Source organism: Sinohyriopsis cumingii, chromosome 17 (assembly GCF_028554795.1).
Source record: "Sinohyriopsis cumingii isolate HCF-2022 chromosome 17, ASM2855479v2, whole genome shotgun sequence".
In the NCBI taxonomy this organism is placed as follows: domain Eukaryota; kingdom Metazoa; phylum Mollusca; class Bivalvia; order Unionida; family Unionidae; genus Sinohyriopsis; species Sinohyriopsis cumingii.
The window spans coordinates 62,542,743-62,561,881 of NC_142977.1; the positions used below are offsets into that span (position 1 = coordinate 62,542,743).

The 19,139-nt window shown below is 35.1% G+C and overlaps 1 protein-coding gene, 1 long non-coding RNA gene and 1 pseudogene across 4 annotated transcripts in view; 1 reads left to right on the plus strand and 2 right to left on the minus strand.

Moving 5' to 3' along the window:
- Window positions 1–19,139, minus strand: part of LOC149779083 (phosphatidylinositol N-acetylglucosaminyltransferase subunit C-like) — a 246,470-nt gene that overhangs the window by 76,391 nt on the left and 150,940 nt on the right. The gene's annotated exons all lie outside the window — the stretch shown is intronic.
- Window positions 1–19,139, plus strand: part of LOC149779084 (uncharacterized) — a 126,754-nt gene that overhangs the window by 18,536 nt on the left and 89,079 nt on the right. For 2 of the 3 annotated variants that reach the window (XR_016415572.1, XR_016415571.1), the window contains one exon: window positions 136–873. This is a non-coding gene — a long non-coding RNA (uncharacterized LOC149779084). Of the gene's footprint in view, window positions 1–135; window positions 874–10,963; window positions 11,088–19,139 lie in introns of all 3 variants that reach the window. The other variant, XR_016415574.1, reaches the window with a different exon arrangement.
- LOC149779085 (uncharacterized) lies at window positions 13,260–18,588 on the minus strand (annotated as a pseudogene).

Genomic DNA, 19,139 nt, shown 5'->3' on the forward strand with positions numbered 1-19,139 from the left:
CCCAAAAAAGGTTTCCGTTCATAATTGGTGGCATAGAACGGATTCATGATTTTCTCTCTATTATTTTGTATCAATGATCCATAACACGTTTTATTTTTTATTTTCATTTTTGTATTTCTTATTATTGTATTCCAGGGCTTGATGAACGAGCTTTTTGATGCTTATTGTCGCTGGCAACCGACATAACAGTCAGATTTACTAGAAGGAATTTCGAAAGAGAACAGGCATTGCATACACGTATTAATGTAGCGATCACTGATATTTGTCGCCACTCGTACGTCAAGCTGTCAAAACTACCTGCTAAACGTCGCATGAGTGGATTATCTTTTCATGATATATTTAATCTGATTATAGAATATGAATATATGATAAACACTACGTTGAAGAAACAAGGAGACAAATTTGGGCTATGAAACTTATAACGTATACAGAGGGTTTAAAAATATGGATTACTGATCACAATCGTAATGGAGTTACGTTAAACTTGAAGAATTATCACGTATTTTAAATACTTACTGAGACGAGCATCGTATTTATATGACTAGGTGCGATTGTCGATAGCGAAGCACATTATTCATCTAAATTGTCATTAAATGTTATATTAAAATACAACAACAGGTTTCTTAATTTGTTCACTCATGCGCACATATATCCACAATCTCTCTCTCTCTCTCTCTCTCTTTCTCTCTGTCTCTCTCTCTCGGTTGCGCATTAAACATAAAACCTCTCCAAACCGGCTATTACTGGTCGAAATCAATGGAATGTTCTAGAACACACCTTTAGGTAGGAAAATAAAAAGACGGATTTTGATGCGCTGCCACTTGTGCCGAAACTTTTGAAAAAAGCTGAATAGAGCGGCTGTGAACATAGAAGGTAAGAAGATAGATTATATCTCGCTATTTTTAGTTGCTTTTATCTGCACACGTTTTTCAGACATGCAATGAAATACTACGCGTTTCCTCAAACATATTCTCGACCCACTGTATATATTCTGACATCTTTGTCAGAGTGTAAGAAGCAGTAAACAAGATCTTTTTTTCACTCTTGGGTATCTTTTCCCAAATCTATCTCAACAGTAATGCTCATTAAAAAAAAGAAAACATGTGTTATTTTCTAACGATTTGGAACGGCATATTACTGTAGACAAGACACAACACATCACAGAAACTTAAGTAAAAGTGTCTACTAAAATGACCAATTTATTCAACTCGTACATGAAGCAAAGGTTTGGAATGTCTTTAAGGTGTGCAGGTGTGAATGACAGAATGTACAGCGGTTCAGTAAGACCCTTCCCATTGCATTTTTTGTAGCAGCCTGGAAAAGGGTAAATTCAACTTGTAAAGGTCAAATATCAAGGCGATTGTCATGGGATGCCTACAAAAGTCGTATCTCTGAATGTTATTCTAGGGATATAGACATTGCGAACTCTGCGTCCTTTCCTTATGTTTACAAGAATTACGTTACTTATATTTAATGTTTTAGATATTTTAGTATAACAACATTAGAAATGGTTTATTTTTGTGGGGTGCGTAAATATTTGAGCGCGGATGTCATGAACATGTAGGCTGTTAAATTTGGTTAGTCATGTGACTAGCAAATGCAAAGATAAGCATCTGGTCAAATGTTGTAAACGCTGTCGATATTAACGGATAGTTTCACAAAATGGCCCCTGATATTTCTTATGTTACGGTTGTGGTGTGACTTTTAAATCAATTCTAGTTTATTAATTAAATATGTGGTTATTTATGTGGTGTTCTTAAAACTGATGTGAGGCGTGTACACTCCTACAGTTCCTTCATAATGTGAAGACAGGTTCCATGTCGTACGTACGGATGTGGGTTGCTGCAAATTGACGGGAACCATTATGTAGATAGTGGAGTAACTTAGCGCTCAGATGTGTGCGTCTGATCTTGTTTCCAAAATATATTTTACAGCAAAAATGTCATCTGCTAGACACAGATAGGTAACCTAAAATTTCAGCTGTGCAGGCTTAATTATCCATCCATTAGTGTAAAGCATACAAACCTTCCACCCAGATATTACCCATCATTCTAACTGTAGAAAGTAACGTATTCTACTACAATGGGAAAATCAATATATATATATATATATATATATATATATATATATATATATATATATATATATATATATATATATATATATATATATAATCAACACCATAAATAATCACGTGAACATATAAAGATTTGGGTAAAATGGTTACATTCCTTTAGAATGGTATAACTTTACATGGTCGAGTGTACCTGTACAAAGTGATAATTTTTCTTTTAATGAATCATTCGGTTGGTTTTCTTCCGTCCTCGCGCTCGACCAATGTGATTCTTTCAAGTAGCAATATACCCTCCCCTCCCATAATGCTCCGCACACGAGTACAGGCATGCACTGTTAAATGGCCGATACCAGTGAAGAATTAAAAATGGCGGAAGTAAACACAAATGCACTGGTATTAAAGAAAAATCAATTAGTTATTTCCAGCTATAGCGCCACCGGATCTTTCATTATATTAGTCACAATTATGCCAGTTAAAGAGTCTTTGTTTAAAGTGTCACTATACAGTACTGTCATTTACAAACATGATGTGTGAGCTGGGGGTGGCGGTTAAGTGAGATATAATCGAAATCGTATCAGTCTGTCATAGATGCTTTGTTAAAATTAAAGTTTGATATATTGTGTTTACCGTTATTTTACATTAACTTTCAACATTTCATAGTAAACTTATTGTCATTGAGCATATTTCTATTTTAGAATGCATTAATGACTTTATTGGCCAATGAAACGACTGTGAGCACTACGGGGTAATTCAGTTGTTCCTTCTGGTTTCAGCTCATTATCATAACAGTATAACGTAAAAATTAGATCCAACCTCATTACACCCATAAATGTACTTACGCAAGCGTAAGTTGTTGTATGGAAAGAAATGGCGGAGACGAATGAATCGTCGGATTCCTTGCTGACAAGAATTAACAAGTATGTGCAATGAAAAAGGGTTGATGATACGTTATAGCATACAACACCTTTTGACTTTCAAAAATGTTTATTTCCTGTCTGACATATCCCGAAGAGAAAAGATCATCAAACAAATTCATATACCGTGGCAGTCACAATGTACTGGTAAATCTTATTTTTGTTTTTGCTGTTTCTTGTTACCAGACATTATAACAATCAATGCAGACTATGATGTGTTGGCATATTATCTGACGGCAGAACAGGGTCTATGTTGCTTGTAGTTGGACCAGACTTGTATGTGTGTAAAGGCGGTACACATATATGACGCTGAGATGACTCATCATAATTCACATAGGACAGTAGATTTTATTACCAGTGTGTACATGAACCTAAATGGGAACATCACAGATCTAAATTTACCATCACATAAAGAACCCGCAGATCAGGCTCTATCATATTAGTTGTAAATGGTAAATACAGTACTACTTGTTATAGGGAATGAATTCAAAATGTAAGTACAGTATTTATAAAGGTGGGGACTTAATTCAAAGAGTAAGCGCAGTAGTTCTAAGAATGGATATTGAATTTATTTTAAAAATGATTTTATATACTGCAACGCTAAAAACAATATTTCTGCAATATATTGATTTACGAAGAAGCATCATATAGTTATTTTTCTTAGAATGAAACGATTTAAAACACTAATAAAACATTAGTCATAAAAAGTTAGAAGTCCTTGTTTATATCTGCACTGGACAAACTCGTTCAATGCGATCTTAATTATTTGCAGTTCCACCGGTAATCTTTATGCCTGCATGATGCAATTATCTCAGTTGTATCATCCAGTTTGCTGTCTAGTCGATAAAACCGAGGCCACTATCAAATGCAATAATATGGCCCACACAACACCGTATTTGTGATCTTTTTCCAAAAAAAACTAGGATGCATGTATATATTCAGTGCGGTCTGATGCCCTTTTTAATGTTACATTTTATATACGAATTGCACATGGTTGCCTCAGTTTTGCGTCCAGTCTTGTCATCTCCAAAATATAACTTTTTACAGTCAAAAAAGCCATTTGCTACACACAATTGTTTTCTAACCTTAAATTACAAACATTCAAAACTGCACTCAACACTATACAGTTTTAGAAAGTAACCTCCACTTCAAGATGATAAGATTTATACAAAGTGCATTGCCCTCTCATCATGCTGACTGTAGATTCTATATATCCCAACATGTTGGAAAATCAGTATAAACAGCATTGCTACAACCAATCAACGAACAAATGAATACTCAGGCTGCATAAATGTCTTATAGTACATGTATACTTGAATGGCTGTACTCAAAATCATGCTGTAAGTTTTTTAGTTGGTATTACTTTTCATTTATCCTAATACAATGGGCGCCTTCACGCCAAGTTAATACGCTGTCTACATAAATATTTATGTAATAATAGAAAAAGTATTGCATCTTCTTTTTTTTGTTAACAGATGAAGAAAATTAGCACCATATGTTTAGATCAATAATTATATTGTTGAGACTTTTACATATATACTATAATACTGACCATCAGTGAAATGAATAAACCTATTAGTCATTCTTTTATATCAATAATTATAAATAGCTACTGTAATACCATCAATCAGAACCATATAAATATATTGCTTCGTTATAAATAACATTATACATATAATTTTAAATAATGAAATGGGATCCATTACGATATCCTCCATATTGAAGAATGGTGTTTAATGAAGGAATGAACTAGATGCTTTTAAACGTACATTCTATACGTTTATGCTCGCTGTGAAAACTGTCCATATATAAATAATTTACCGTGTTTTAGCGAAGAGGCAGAATACATTCTTAGACTCACATAGGACAAATAATTTTGCGGTAGACTATGTCGTCAATACTGCACAAAATCAAGTGAACATATTGGACAATGTGGACAAATGTCTTTCGACTGACGTAAATACATTTTATCTTTTTTTACATGCAGTCGGTACTCGTTAGTACTTTGTGTCACCATGCATCATTGACTGATTTGTTAGAGGACGCAACTGAGCGTCCTTTATATGGAATATGTGCTTTGGCATTCAGGGGGATTTATGCTTGCATTTCTGCTTAATAAGAAGAAATATACGTCAAGATAGATTCAATGCGATTTTAGTCATTTGCAGTTCTGCCAGAAAGCCAGTACACTGCAACCGTCTCAGTAATTGTATCATCCAATTTGCTGCCTAGTCCATAATCCTGACTGTACTATAAAATATTTGTCTAGGTCGTACACATGTGGGCCCTACAGCACCCTAACTGTGTTCTTATTAAAACATCATACATGCATATATTCAGTGTCCTCTTGCACTTTTTCAAGTTTTATATGTTTAATTTTACATGTGAAATGGACAGGATTCCATAAAATGTTTGCGTTAGATCTTGTCATGTCTAAAATATATTTTTTACTGCCAAAAATCCATGACAAGATTTATAGACAGTACCCTTTCCCATTAAGCTGACTGTAGAAATGAACCAATCCGAGGTTGAAATATCAGTACCAGCAGCATTGCCACAACAAATCAGAACAATAATTTCTGAATCATTAGCAAACAAAAAAGCTGATTGTACGTGTATGTTTTAATCGCTTTACTCAAAATCATGCTTTATGTTTTTGAAGACTTTTTGATTTTTTAATTATCATAATATGATGGGTGCCACTCGCTCCAAGTTCATACCCAGCATAAATAAATTTATAAATGATAATAAACGAAAGATTCAAGCTTTTTTCCTTTTGTTAACAAATGAAGAAAATCCAACAGCCGTTTTATTCTTTTTTGTAAATTTTAAATAAATACAATAAATACTGTCCCGCAATAAAATCAATAACATCTAATAGTAAATTTATTAGATCAATACGTTTTTTGTTAGGACTTTTAAATATACAATATAATAATCTTCATCAGAGCAATATAAAATATACTACTTAAAAGATGAAGTACATTATGCATATAATTTTATAGAATGAAATGGGATCCATGACAGTACCTTCCATATTCATGAATGATATTTAAATGAAGGATTGAACTAGATGTGTTTATATGTGCAGAAATTATACATGTATTTGTTGGCTATGAAAGGATGTTCAAATAAATAATATCCCGAGTTTCTCTAAGGACAAAGAATAACTTCAGGGACCCACTATGGACAAATATACTCTCGGTAGACTATATTGTCAACGCTATACAACATCATAGTAACATTTCGGTAAAAGGGACACATTTATTTCGAATGAGGTAAATTCAAATGATGATGTGTACATGTATAATGTGCCTGAATATCGGTTTTATCATATATTATATGCAGTCAGTCTACTTCAGTGTTTTTATCATTATTGACTGATATGCTAGAAGACCAATTTCATTTTTCCTTAATAAAGAAAACCATTATTTAATCCTTTTCACAACTCGTATATCATCAAAGACAATTATTTTATCAACAGCTATGTCTATGTTCTCTGCTTGAATCATATGTTTATGATTGGATAATGTTAGTACTTTATCTACGTCTTCGGTTCCATCAAACATTTATTATATCACTTTATTTACATCGTCTGGATTATTAATGTATCATATTTAAATGTCGAAACAATAAATCAGTAACAAATTTGTTTTGTTTGTTTGGTAGCTATTTTTTACTTGGTTGTTTATTATTATTCGGTGGGTGTGCTACCAACTAGCATACAATATTCATTCATTTCTAAATGTTGTTTACTCTCTCTCTCTCTCTCTCTCTCTCTCTCTCTCTCTCGGTCTGTTTGTTATGTTTATCATCATAGGTCTAAAGGCAAAGTTGCAAGCCATGCAGGGCGAAAACCTCAAAGCTACATTTGCCTGTGGTTTGCGACAATGGCCCGCGGAGAAAGAGAGAGACAGAAACAGACAGACAGACATACAGATCTGATTCCACTGGGTCATACTAACATGCTTGCTAGCCAAAGAAACAGGAGATTGTTTTCTATCGTCCATCACTCTGTTTTTCTTTTGGATTCGTCGCTTAGTCTGTTTCCAGCAACGTTTCGTGTCTGCCAAGGATTGGTCACCATAATTCTATAAAATTGACAAGAAACAGCGACAAACTATTTTGCTAACACGTCTAAGCTCTATTGACTTTTACTGAGTCAATGTCAAACGTGAAATTACAAAACAAGCAAACAAACAGTAAATACAATACATGATTTGTTTCGGTATGTATGTTTGTCAGTGGATGGGTATGTTTGTATAGATAAAATATAATGCAAAGTAAATTACACTTAACAAAGATACTTTTTTTATGTACTATGTCTATGACCAAGGTATCATCTACAAAAGTAAATGAAAGAGTGGCTATTGTCAAAAAGGACTTGTAACCTATACATACTTATAAAAGTATTGCCAAGTCAGCAAAAGGATTTAATATACCTGAACATTTGTTTATATAATTGAAGATAACACAAACTTAATAATACTAATTAACGAGCCACTTTTACACAATTATATATGGTACACATGTTTATGACCCACAAGTTGTATACGCTTGACATACCAAACTTCACAAAAGGAAACAAATTATATGAGAAAAATACGTGGATGGGCTTTCTTTCAATTACATCAGTAATGTGATAGTACCCTACACTTTGTTATCGGATCAAGACACGCGGCATTATGGATGGTATGACACGCGATATGTTTGTTGTCTAAGATGGCCAGTTATCGTGGTGTTTATGTTGATTATTGAATATGTGAAGATGGTATCTTCTAGAGAATGTAGTCAGTTCATCGTTTGAGTAATTATGTTTACAATATTATGTTTACAATATTTTGCAGTTCGTCAGAATTTTTATAATAAAATCTTTCACTAGCCACTCAGAGCTTTAGGACCAAGGAAGAGGTATAAATAAAATGGTTCAAATCTTACACAGCTCTTTGCTGTTTTTTCTGTTCATAATTTCAACAAGTCATGAAACTTCAATAAATATGCAGGCAGCAGCAATACCAACAGCAGTAAGATACTAGCAACAACAGCAACAAAATACCAACTACTACTACCATTACTGCTATTACTAGAAGTGATAGTAGTAACAATGTAGTTCAAATGGACTTTTACCAACAGTATAGGTTCATGATGAATTTATGATATTCATTGCTGGCACGTAAAATGCGTGTACTAAGAATAAATATTATCACGTTTTGATATTGCATCTACATGATGGAATAAAGAATATATTGTTCCGTATAACAGCTCACAATAGCATGAGCGACACCATTAGGTATTGACCATTTAATTTTCGGAGATGGGTTGGTGGGCCTACTGAGATTCTTTTCAAACAAACATTGTCTGCCCCCAAATAGATTGAAAAAATATCTCTCTTCCTCTGATTTGTTGAATAAAAGAAGTACCTGTGTCTATTATATCAGTCTTCTTTTAACTGAGACTCCATAGCTCCCACGTCTATTAGTCACCTATTCAACACAGGCAAGAGGATGAATAATAAAGAAAATAAGGGTTCAGAGCAGGAAATACATAAATGAGATGCCTGAACCTTAATGTATTTAGTTAAGATAATCCTTCTGTTCTTTTTTGTCTGCTATATACATGTGATGAATACAATTTAGATAATATGAAAAGTTAAAAGGATGTCAAAATTGATTTTCTTCTTGAATATTCTTTATTTAACAAAGCGGAATGAATATACTCTGAAATCAGTGAAAGAGTGTTACATATCACATAAACAGACTCTGAAATTAGCAAATCTAAGTCTCAAGTCATTACAATTAAAGACATTTATCACTTAATCGGATGTTTTACGTTGTAAAATTGCTGAAAGAGAATTTAATTTTAAATCCCCAGGACACAATACAAATGCAAATATAAATATGCATCACTGTGACGAACTCTAAAATCAAAGAGATCCTCTCTGCGTTTACTAAAGCAATCCTTTGGTTTGGTTTGGGGTTTCTTAACGTAGCTTTAACAATTTGTCAGCCATATCGCTACGATGTCGGCAGTGTGGCAGTTCATAGTGATGTCTAGCACTGGGGCATCATGCCGCAGACATGTAGCATGATGTCCTACCCAGTTACATTATCCTGACACAAGGACGACCAGTCCTAACACTAACTTCTTAATGCTGAGCGCCAAGCGAGACAGCTGTTAGCACCATTTTTGTAAGTCTTTGGTATGACTCAGCCGGGGATCGAACCCACAACCTCCTGTATCCAAGGCGGACGTTCTAACCACTAGGCCACCAGAGCGGTCAAAAGCAATCCTTTACTAAGCTTATAAATGTAACTGGCATTAAAATTATGAATGTATTTGAATGCATGGAGTTTAGCAGTACATTAACACAATACTGGCTATAGAGCGCGGCGTATATTTAGCCATCCCAAAAATGGCATAGAAAGCTTATAATAATTGCTCGATATGAACAAACTACAAATATACTTGAAAATCTCCTACACAGAAAAGTATTGCCCAATAACATCATTAGCATTTTTATCACTCTACCTTGTTTTCCTTACAAATAGTGTGCCTATTCCATCTGTCACTTTTGTATTGCTTCTGATTTACAGTTTGTAATAACTTTTGGAATAAACTGGTATAGGATTATATTAGCGCCTTATAAGTATCTTTTAGCATCAGTATTTTCGCCATGAACATGGTTATTTTGCGTTAACATCTTGGTGCCTGAATCCACAAAGCTCACAATTCACTTCCAGGAAAATCCCTTTACATCACAGCAACAGCTTTATCATAACAGCTGGACCATCGTACACAATGGAAAGTGTAAAAGTTACCCTTAGATTCGGTTCATAGTTTTATAACGAATTTACAGGAAAATGTGCTCAAGAAGATAGAATAGATTTCTGAAACAAATAATCACTCTGGAAATCATGCACTACATTTATGCCATCCAAGGGGTTCACGAGTGGCCGAGTGGTCTAAAGCGCTCTCAGTTACGGATCACTGCCATCTCACCTTTGTCTGCGTGGGTTCGAGTCTAGGATTCGGCCAATGTGGGTATGTGAGAAAGCTTGACAGTAGCTTCTCGTGGGTTCCCGAGTTTTCCCGGGTTCTTCTTCCACCATTAATACTGGCCGCCATGCATAGCCTATCGTGTGCTAAAAAATGGCGTTAAACCCCACAACAACAACATGCCATCCAAAAAAAGACATCAGGGATGGGTGGATTTCCTGTTGGTAATATATGACTCCACTGATATCAACTTATAATGACTAGATGACAGGCACTGATGAAACGTCATGTTCTGGTGACAGTTGGTATACCTGGTCCACTTTTCGTTAAGAACTTACAACACAAAGCATTGCATTTCGAATTAGGTAGAGTAATAATTATAAATGTTTTGTTTTGAACAATAAGTTTCACACTGTAACCGTAAAAACTGTAATTTGATAGTGAATCAAAAATGTCAATTGTACATGACCTCATGTCGGTGTCTATTAGATCTGTTATATCGGAAATTTGACCTTTATCAGATTGGAATAACTCTAAAGTTTTCTTTTGAAATCCAAATTCTGCTGTGATAATTTCCAAGTGTATTTCCGTTATTTACTTATGTTTGATTGATATAAGATCCTGCTATATAGCCAGAACAAATAGAGATCTTTATTGAGGCAGTAGTTTTATTTATTTGATCACTTTTAGCGCAGAAAGAAAATGAGGCAGCCTTCTATGCTTCATCCATTCCTTGCTAGTACAGTCAAACATTATTGGAACTTTTATCATCTATTTGTAGTGAAAAACCAATCCATCTGTCAGGACATGTGTTTGGACAATAACCAATGCATTTCTTGGGTCAAATATGCAGTAAATAACGAATGTATTTGTCAGAGCAAGTATGAAGATCAAAACTAGTGTATTTTTCATAGAAAGTATGTCGATAATAACAGCAATAATATGATCGTATCTTCTGGAGATTTTACACTTTATGCAGGATCCGGATGGCCGTGTGCTCTCAAGTTGTCGCCTATAACGAACACCACGATCGCCTATCTGTTCTCATGCCTTCGAGTCTCGAGTCAATGTGGGTATGTGGGAAAGCTTACCAGAAGCCTCACGTGAGTCGACGTTTCCTACCGGGATTTTCCCCGTTTCTTCCTCTGCCAGTTATGCTTGCCGCCAAGTACAGCCTATCGTTCGCTGAAATATGAGTTAAACCGAAAACTAAAACAGGATATTTAGCTGGTAAAGACGATGGTTACATGTGAGACGCGATATAATTTTTTACCCGGATTTACACATGCAAAATGACAAGGTACCCAGCACTTTATTTTTACATTATCGCTCATATCCCTTTCATTTACTGATATGCCATTTGCCTGGTCTTGAGTCAAACGAGAAAGTGAAAGTGACGCTCTTCTTAAAAACTAAACATACTTTTCTAGAACCATAATCAGGGTCGGCGATATTAGAATCATCATGCCATACAAAGGCAAAATCAATTATGAACACAAAACGAAGACTCAGAGATAACGACAAAATCTAGCTTTGAGAGCATATGTTTACAATTAATATTACATCGATGATGCGTGTGTGCTTACATGACAACGTGTGTCATGTTACCTCTACAACTATTTTTTTACCCAAAATTATCGGCATGTTATATTTTCAGGGTACAATGGTTAGTTAATAGGAATATAAAATTACATATCAACTGTATGTTTAAAATCTAGAAAGAAAGCAGTTTACTCTATAAATAATTCACTGGGCCATGTAAATTACCAAAATGATACTATGACAGCAGAGGGTCAATCTTCATTACAATGAATCAAGTATATGCATAGTATTGTCTGCCATCATTTGCAGGACAAACATTGTGGTACAAAACTCCTCCGATCAATAGAGGTATGTTTTATAAGGTTTACGAAACAATTAGTACAGAGAAAACAAAACCATTATAGTGTCCACTTCCTTAAATATACTGTCAGCCCTAATTTTTAAATATCATCAACAATCGTTTTACATGTATTTTCTCAAAACCTGTCTGAAACTTATGATTTCGTAATATTATGTTACATATATTAATTATTTTCAATTTAGCGTCGATCGATGTGCATGAAATAAAAGTATTTCTTTTTTATTATTGGAAACACGGAAGTATACTCTGTGCAAGCCGCGTCATTGCTCTTCATTGTGGTTTGTTATTCGTCGGTGAAAGTCGCATATATAAATCGTACAATATCACATCAAAAGAATACATTTAATTATTTATTCCAGAAAATATTATATTGATCTCTATAACTAGCATAACACATCATTTAAAATCTAAGAAATTTGTGCTTTCACCTTTCTCCAGTGTGAATTAGCGTTATTCGCTTACAACATATTGAAAATGGCTTAATGGATTTTAATTTGTATATCGTAGATTGCGGCAATCGTACAGATGACGACATAAGATATATAAGTCAGTCAAGAATATGCGCCTGTACATCACGTGACGAGATATCTTTTTACAGTCACCAATCACACGATAAAATATAAATAATCCTTTTAGGCAAAACTTTCTATTACATGTGGTTTTGCACGTATCCATGTGTTCGTTTGTGTATGCTGTTAAAATCAAACACATTTAACCCCTTTTCCTTCACATTTGATAACGTGTGTGTTTATATCTAAAATTATTAGAAGTGTGTCTACAAACACTTATTTCTCCTTCAAAGTCTGATAGCATCTTTCTACTTTTTGCAAGAAAGTGTGTCTATTTCATCCCATTACTTTCACTACCTACGCCGTCCAGTATGATAGTATTTTTGTGTGTATGTATGAAATTGTATATATCACCACTTTGGGGGCCCCTAGTGGCCGAGTGGTCTAAAGCGCTCTCCGTTACGGATCACTGCCATCTCACCTCTGTCTGCGCCGGTTCGAGTCTTAGATTCAGCCAATGTGGGTTTGTGAGAAAGCTTGCCAGTAGCTTCTCGTGGGTCGGTGGTTCTTTCTGGGGTTTTCCCAGGTTCTTCATCCACCATTAATACTGGCCGCCATGTATAGCCTATCGTATGCTGAAAAATGGCGTTAAGCCCACAACAACAACAACAATCACCACTTCTAGTTGCAGCGTAGAGGTGTGTTTGACAGTAAACAATGAGCGGGTCTGGACAGTGGTGTGAGCAGACAGTATATGCGATGTGCTTGAATTAAAAATGGTATGTTTCGAATGTAGATTTAAGATTATCGTTTGCCCCCCCCCAAAAAAAAAAAATAATAAAAGCATAATACTATTCTCATGTTAAACCTAATGATTATTTTCACATACGATTTTTCGTTGATCCAAAAGCGCTATTTTCGCTATTAACTGTGTAATTATGATGTAAACCCCATCTCAACTAGCAAACAACCAAACTTTAAATTATATGCCGAGGGTGTCATACCTAACCTGGTCTGTCCGGGTCGGCAGTTTCAGTTTGTCCTTGTTCAATGAACCGAACTCCAATTTCTGTTGCACGATATATCCAATAATGTGTATTACCTCATTATGGTTTTAAAATGCATGATAGGAAAGAGTCAGAAGCAGCAAGCTTTACTGCAAGTCTTTTATTAGACCACAACAATACAATCCAAGAATATGTCCTTTTTTAAAATTTCATTCCAAATTCAAGTTTCTATTTCAAAAAATGTTGAAGCACACTTTGCATTTCCAGAGAAGAATCACTTGAATTAAATAATTTTGAATAGGTAAATTCCAGAGCAAATGGATTACTCGACACAACATAATTGTACCTCAAAATTTTACAGCAAGAAGCAATAATTTCTCCAATAAAAAGATTATATAAATTTGTTCCTGACAGTAAGTCACATATAACATTTTCTAAAAATTAGATACCTAATGGAAAATAACCTTCCTGAAAAGCCTTAAGTAGACCTGGCAATTAATAAATAACACCCAAAGCTCAGGACTCAGATTGACATATACATGTTTAGTAAAAAATCACAATAATTCAGGTCAGGTAGAAAATAAACTTTATTTTGGACAAACTCAAGTCTAATATACAATGTTACATTAGCAAAAGCATATAATGTGTATGTGTGATTTGATTTTGTAATGTAGAGTTAACACTTTTTCAGTCATATCGCTACGATATATGCAGTGTGACAGTTTACAGTGATGTCTGGCACTGGGGCATCATGCCGCAGACATCTAGCATGAAGTCCCACCCAGTCACGTCATCCTGGCACCAGGCCGACCAGTCTTAACACTAATCTCTTAATGCTGAGCTCCAAGCGAGGCAGCTGTTAGTACCATTTTTGTAAGTCTTATGGCATGACTCGGCCGGGGGTCGAACCCACAACCTCCCGCATCCGAGGCGGACGCTCTAACCACTAAGCCACCGGAGCGGTCCAAAAGTATATAATGAAATAAAACAATAAATTATAAAATAATGAGGAAACAATGTAAACTAAATATGCATAGCACCTCCCCTATAAAAGAAAAAAAAATGTTTGCAATAAAGATTTATTTTATGCAAATGTACATGTGATAAAAATTTACATTAAATAAAATATTATGAATAACACAATGTATACATGGAGCAATATAATATGTCTATACACATAAAAGTGCATCTGCTATTACATTATCTTTTCCTTTGATGTGTCTGATGCTAATGCATTTCTGCACATCAAAACTCCACCGTAACAATCTTTCATTTGCGTTTTTCATCTTTCAAATGAAAGTAAAGGGGTTGTGTTGAAGAAGCGCAATAATTGGAGAAAGAGATGAATTAATATTGACTTCAAAGTGTTGCAATACCAATATCAAAACCAACCATTCCTTCTTGATTGTGGAATGGTTTATATTATTTCTTAGAAAAATAGCACACTGGATGATCTACACATTTTTGTCTTCTTGAATAAGTTATGCTCCAACGCCAATAACAGTTGTATCGACAGACATTTTAAATCATTGACTGACATTTTGAGCTGAAAAAACTGGTGCACTATCTAGCATGTGATTTCACTTATCAAAATCCTCCTGACATTTACCTTCCAAAGAAATAAGGTTTTGTTACTGAATAGATTTGTCAGGGATTCAGCAATTATCGAATAACTGGAACAAAAGTATCCATCCATATACAAAAATCGCCTCAGTTGCTTTTCACTGATATCCACAAGGAATTCAGAAATTGCCTTGACCAAAGCACCGATTGGCTGAACTTTTCCACATCCCAAGATATATCCCAGAAATGTAACACTTGCACGACTAAACTCTCTCTCTCTCTCTCTCTCTCCTGGATAAATTAATCGAATGAACATATTTAAGTCTGTCGATGAATTTTTTAATTGTCTTAACGTGATCTTTTCAGATGTCGTTCCCCTCTCCATCAGTGGAATTTACGAAAATCTTTTCAAAAGATAAAATTTGGTGACATATTTTGCATTTCCAATTTGTTTCAATGCTATGATCGATTCTTTGCAATGTAAATGAATCTGTTTTGGTAACACTATTCACCTTTCATTAGTCAGCACACACGTGGAAAGTATTATTTCGTTTTGGTACAAGTCTACATGGTGAACTCCAGGCACATTTGGCCGGTTCTATAAAATCATTCTCCATCATGCACTGATTTTATTTCTTTTAACATTCCTGGTCGAGAGAGTTCATCCTGTACGGATACTGTTTCACAGGTTTGGGATCTACAAGTTCACCGTCGTGGTATATTTTATTTGTTCTTTTTAAAACATCTGGAAACGTGCTGCTGTCGTTCATTCTTTTCTTGTTATTTCAGTGAATTTTTGCCTTCTTTAAATGCATGTTTCATTCATTTAAGTCGCGGACCCAACACGTTTAATAAGATAAGTATTTACATCATAACTTTTGATCTGAAAGAGATATCTCCATGAAACTTGTCAGACTTATTGCATTTTTCCAGTAGAATTCAAATATATACAGTAAATTAAACTATGTCCACTAGATTTCAATGCAGGGAAGAAAATAAGGGGTTGAAATATTTATTTTTCTTCTACCAGACAATTCAGATACTGTACAACATATTTCTTAACAAGTCATTTAATTCAGAAGAAAACATTGGTATACATTGTAAACAGTTCATCAAATTTTCTATGATCTGAGAATGCCCACTGACGTCCAGAATTGAGACATTCTGGAATCAGTCCAGTCGCTATGACAAATTCAGGCTTAACTTCCTGAACATCATCTCTGCTGGGCCATTTAAAAAACTCCCGCTTTCCTACATGGTGCCATGAATTTAACTATTAAATTGTTATTATTGTTGCTTTTAATTTCATGAACACATCCAGGGTACCAAGCATCCTGGTATGCAACGATAACATAATCATTTTCCTTAAGCTGGTCTAGAACAGGCAACCGTTGACATACTGTATTGAGTTCATCTATTTCACTTAAATAAAGTTCATCATTGTCATTCGGATTTCGTTTTCCCTTCTTTGGTGGCGGTTCATTCATTTGGTCCAATATTTCACTGTACACACGTTTCTGGTGTTCTTTATGTTTAAGACGCAAGTCTTTTCCACCATGGTGTGCACTCTTCCACATTGGCTCTTTTTCTGTGGAAGTCGTACTCTCATACCACTCTTTCATTCTGAGACGGTTTCTCTTGAGTAGTTGAATGGAGGAGTGGTCGTGCAAGGAGGCATTTGGTCTACGCTTCTGACTGCTATCAAGGTCTCCAAATTCGTGTTCACAGCCAAGATTGGTCACTTGCGCGAACTGTGTCCTCATCATTGTCTTTGGATCAGCTGTTTCACTGTACTGCCCACCAGGCAAGAAATCAGAGAGTTGTTTTTCAATAGTTACTACCACTGACTTACACATAGAAGTAATAACTTGATTCAACAATTTTCTGTCAATCTTTATAGATTTTATCACTTCAGAGAAGCGTTGCTCAATTGCAATGTCATAAACCTCTCCCAACCAATGTTCATCACTTCAATCAGTTTGGGTTTCTCCACACAATCTTTTAAATACTTCTGTAAGTTTTGAAAATATACATACAATTCTAAATGTGGCACTTTCCCCGATGTAATTAGTTCCCAGTATGAGCCAGTCACTTTGACATACACAACAGATCGAATTTTTTTGTTTGGTGCATGTACAGTTTTGATGACTGTCTGGAAATCCAAGCCATGTACTAGAATCTCAGCCGCTGTTTGGAATAAACCATTAAACCTATTGTCGCGATAGTTCCCAGCTGTCGACTTGATTCCTGGAATAAAATATTTGTATTTTTAAATAAAACCTGAACTGAAGTAAAAAAAAAGTAAAAGATTTAAAAACAGTTATACCAATTATTCCCAGCATGTCAATTTTCGATGTTGCGTTTACCCAAAAATTGCAAAATATATAATAGTCACCATTCAAACAACTGAATTGGGAAAACAAAGTTAAAGTGCACTGCAACTCCAAAGTTTTGGTATGTTTAAGCATAATATGGTCACAGTGGACTAGTTTAAAATGAAAAATTCTCTCCAACTCCGATCAGTAAACAATATATCTTTTTCAGTACAGTAGGCTTCCCATCGATCGCGCAGTCAAAGGTGGTCACAAGCTGGCCCAAAAGTGTCTGATGTCGCTCAATGATGGTACCCGCCTTGGACCAGAATTTAAAGATCGGCAGGCTGTCTCGTCCTAATGGGCCATACTGGTCTACCAAAGATTCTTCCAGTACTTTAATGTGATTACATATATATCTATGAAAACCCAACAAAACATGGGCCATACAATGAAAGTTTTTAACAGACTGTTTGTCAATGTCATTCTCACAACTTTTTAACATTTCGTCCCTCCACTCATTTAAAAGTTTGTCAGCCAGCTTCTCATTACTAGCACGATCACTCATTGTGGATGCAAGCTTAGCAAGGGAATTAACAATAAAATCCTCATTAGTTTGACTTCTGAAAGGTTTGCTTCTTATGTCGGCTATTTCAATGAGGTGATTTTTTGTAACGTCTGTAATGATTTTGGCGGTTTCTCTTGATACGTGGGTAAATCCGAGACGGGCAATCTCACCGTTATCTAGTGTCACCGCTGTGTCAATTATTTTCTGTTTACGCCTGGTAGTCCCATCCCGATTAAGACCCCAATTTTTACAATTGTCTATTTGTTCAGCAATGTATGCCTTCGCAATGAAATGTCCTTCGTCTATGATTGTTTGCACTGTTGTGCTACTTGGTAACTCCTTTTTGTCAAACTTTTTTCAAAAAGTATTTCTGATATAACTTCAATGACAGGTGTCACTTTCTCCATGGCAACTTCCAGACCTGCCAGCTGGATTACACACAACCTTAGTTTATCACTGTAAGTTCCATCTGTATGTTTTGTTTTGATTCGACTTTCTTTCATTTCCTGTAAATCTTCAATTTTATCCTGTAACTCGCACACCATTAGGTCTTTTTCTGATAACTTATGAGTCAATGTAGCTAGTTTCAAATCTGTGTCTCTTTTTTTGATGTCATAGTTTTCATTGTGTTATCATATTTCATTTTAGATACAGACTGTTTCAATAGAGACACTTTGCTTCTGAGCTTACTGTTTGATTTTTGAGCAGTTACTTTTCTAGACTTTTCAGTGATGATTTCAAGGAGACGGGTATTCCCACCCACATTTCAAAAGGCCACAAAGATATTCATCGTAACTAAAGATGCGTCACAAATTTATATGTGAGCATAACTCACGATTTAAATAATATTAACATTAGAATTTATTAGGTCCCCACATAAGAATCACTTTTTATTATCATATACCCGAGTAATCAGTTAGAAAACCATGCTGAGGAACGTAAGTGTTTACTCTATATAAATGTTGCATTTACAAGATGGCGGAGGAGGTTGCCGGATCCTAACAGCAAAGATTAATGGAATGAAGAGTGGTCAGTATACCAGACTACCACACCATAATGCTAGCATGCTAAAAGTCACAAATAATGAATAGAAATTGCTCCAAAATTATATTGTGACTAGCTTTCTGACCTGACCAGAGTGTATGTAGAATTTTCTTTGGCAACTTCAATGTTAATTCTACGTATCATACTTCAAATGTACGTCAATAATAGTCTGGTTCCCTGCTTCGCATGCTCCCTGCGTTGCCCTCCTCTATAGCGGAGGGGAACGCAGGGAGCATACGAAGCAGGAAA